Below are 3071 nucleotides of genomic sequence, written 5' to 3'. Positions count from 1 at the left end.
AACAAATTATTATTAACAATCCCAAGAGTGTGTCTTAAGTCTAAGAGTGACCATGCTTTTGCTGTCACATTTGTGATATACATCACTTTGGATTTACTGTGCAGCCTGAAAAATTATCTATAAATAAATAAATACAATAAAACACAACACGATACAATGCTGTGTTTTATACAATTTATTGAAATCACCTTTTGACATTTATTCTATTGACTCACCTTTGAATAAATGTCAGTTTGTTGAAGTTACCCTTGTGTCATCTTATTGCGCCCTTGGGACGAAAGACCAGACCCAAAAGAAGTAAGGCTCTAGTAGCAATGCCCTCTTTGATTTTGGACAAGCTATGCACAAATTTAGCAACATGGCCGGAGGATAGAAGAGTATGTGGAAGAATTTATTGAATTCTTCCATTTGTCATCTTGCACTAAGGGTCAGTTAATGTATATATTTTGGAGTGGACTGAACATAGAAGTATGGCTATTCATACCTTTTGGAGATGTTAGCACGAATCTTGAGCGATCCCTTGATTTGGTGCTGAGGTGCATGAGCTCAACTTACACAGTCGGTGAGGTGGATGACAACACCAACCCCACCATGTCACATAATTTCCAACCTATTATACTGTAGCTCTCCTGCTACCAGCCATCCTCACTCCAGAACCTGACTCAGAATTTCTCCCAGATGTTCCCCAATCCTTTTTGGAGTTCACTAGATAATTCACTTCAGAATCTACTCCAGATCATGAATCCAAAGCTTATTCAGTCATCTGAGCTTAGTCAAAGATGTACACTTAGCTCAGCCCAGATGAGGAGGTTGAGGAAAAAGAAACTGTTTTCTGTATGTCCAGCCCTAAAGTTCATTAAAGAGTCAGCTCCAGAATGCCCTCCGGTGTTGGCTCCAGCCCCTGATCTCAAAAGCCCCCAAATCTCCAGCAATCATGAATGCTAGACTGTAGTCTCCTGAAGTCATAGCCTGTTGGCCAGTGCCCAATTTGATTGTTCCCAGTCTGAATGTTTCAGACTCCTTTCTGTCATTTTATTGTTCTCCCTGTTACTGTGGTACCTATAATATGCAATTGGGCTACATACTGCTTTCCAATCTATGAGTTCACTCCAGAGCCCACCTGATCCTCAGATCTCAGTCTTTTGTTGATACCCACCTGTGAGTTCTCTGTAGATGTATGTTCTACCTCAAAAATATAATTCATCTTTGAGCCTCCAACCTGTACAGTTTTGACTGCAGTGGTTAGTGAACTCTCTGCTTACCCTGTCTCTGTTAAGGAGACTCTTTGTTTTGTCTTTGTTGAGCTCTTTGTTTTACCCTGTCTCAGCTAGGGATGCAACGATTACCGGTTTGACGGTAAATCATGATACAATCCCCATGGTTAGTATTACCATTTCATCATTTTATTATCATTAAAACCGTATAAGATTACTGCGATTTGAACAACTGGCGATAAATGAATAGTGTCCAGCATAAAGCCCAGTTTTCAGTAACAGTCTTAGGTGTGCACAGCAGAGTAGTTTCGTTTTAAGTCAAAACAGCGCAGAAAGCTGGGAGGTTGTAAAAGAGTGCTAAGGGAATTATTCAAATGAACTAATTAATTATATGAATGTACCTCTGAAGGTTTTGACTTTCTTCATTTGTTCTATTCAAACATAAGTGCCCTGTGAAGTGGACATCTCAGGATATTCCGCCATGATTCCAGATCGAATCAAATGTATAGGCTATATGTTTCATTCAAAGTGCATTGAAGTGTGTGAGACAGAGTATGTGAGGGAAGCGACGTGATTTTGTCTGGAGCTATGAGCATATTTTTTGAAAGTCAACAAGCACAAATTATGCCAATTCATGCATTGAACATACTGTAATTAGGGACAAGTGTGTGAGGTTAAAGCCTGTTGTAAGTTCTACAGTTTGTTAATCTCCGCTCGAAACTAATTTGCTGCTACATTGCTGCACATGGAGGGAGCACACAAACTTGCACATAATGTAGCCTACAAATCATGCGCATACATTCAGGAATGAAGAAAAACTGAAAAGTTATAACATTTTCTACCCTCAGAAGGGACTACCCTCAGCTTTGCCATAGTAGAAAGGGATGTCTTTGAGAGCAGCCAATTAATCATTTAATATGGACTTGGGCTAATTGTAGTGTTCCAATAAACCATGTTAATCTTCTAGTATTATGCATTTATTTTTTGTTTAATATAATTTCTGAACAAAACAATTTTTTCAAGCATAGTGAAATAATTTATCTGCCGAGCTGTGTTTCTGATCAGTGGAGTGAGGAGCATGAAATGGTGAACCAGGAGCGGAGTGATTTTTGAATACTTGGAGCGCGGAGGGGAAATTGTTGCCGCTCCACTCTGGTCACATAGGCTACTCTGGTGCAAGACGTGAATTTAAATGTCCGTGTGTGAAGACGTAGCGCAGTGCAAATTCATGAATGCATTTTTCCGAAAAGTGAGGTAAACTTCAACAGAGTAGGGAGCAAGGAACACAATATAGGGACCATGTCAATGTGAACAGTTCATGCACGAAGCTCACTTCTAACAAGCTGATGATCTGAGTCATGTGTGTTAACAGAGAGAGCCATGTGAAATATGCAGAGCTGGGAGGACTGGAATTGAGTACTGGAGCTGGGAGGACTGGAATTTACCTTTTTTTTTTACATCTCCAGCACATTATAACAGTACAGTACAGTGATAACACCGATAACCATGATCATTTTGGTCACTACAATCGTGATAAGAAATTTTCATACCGTTACATTCCTAGTCTCAGCCAAAGAGGCCATTTCTGAACTCACTAGGTCTGTTGACCTTCTCATTAGGTCTGTTGAAACTAGCCTCTGAATCAGTCTCTCAGCCGGCCCTCCAGATCTCATGCCAGACATCCTGTGTGGAAATGGCCCCTTGGGCTATTGTTAAAGGAACATGAAACCCAAAAATATTTTTTTTGAGATGTTAACAGATATATACGTTGCACATTGGTTAAAACAGTAATAGCTGTCACAAAATATATTACAAAATGGAAACTGGTAATTTTGGGGCTTTTTGGAACCATTTCAT

This window comes from Carassius carassius, chromosome 48, assembly GCF_963082965.1.
Source record: "Carassius carassius chromosome 48, fCarCar2.1, whole genome shotgun sequence".
In the NCBI taxonomy this organism is placed as follows: domain Eukaryota; kingdom Metazoa; phylum Chordata; class Actinopteri; order Cypriniformes; family Cyprinidae; genus Carassius; species Carassius carassius.
Note: the sequence above shows the minus strand (reverse complement) of the source record.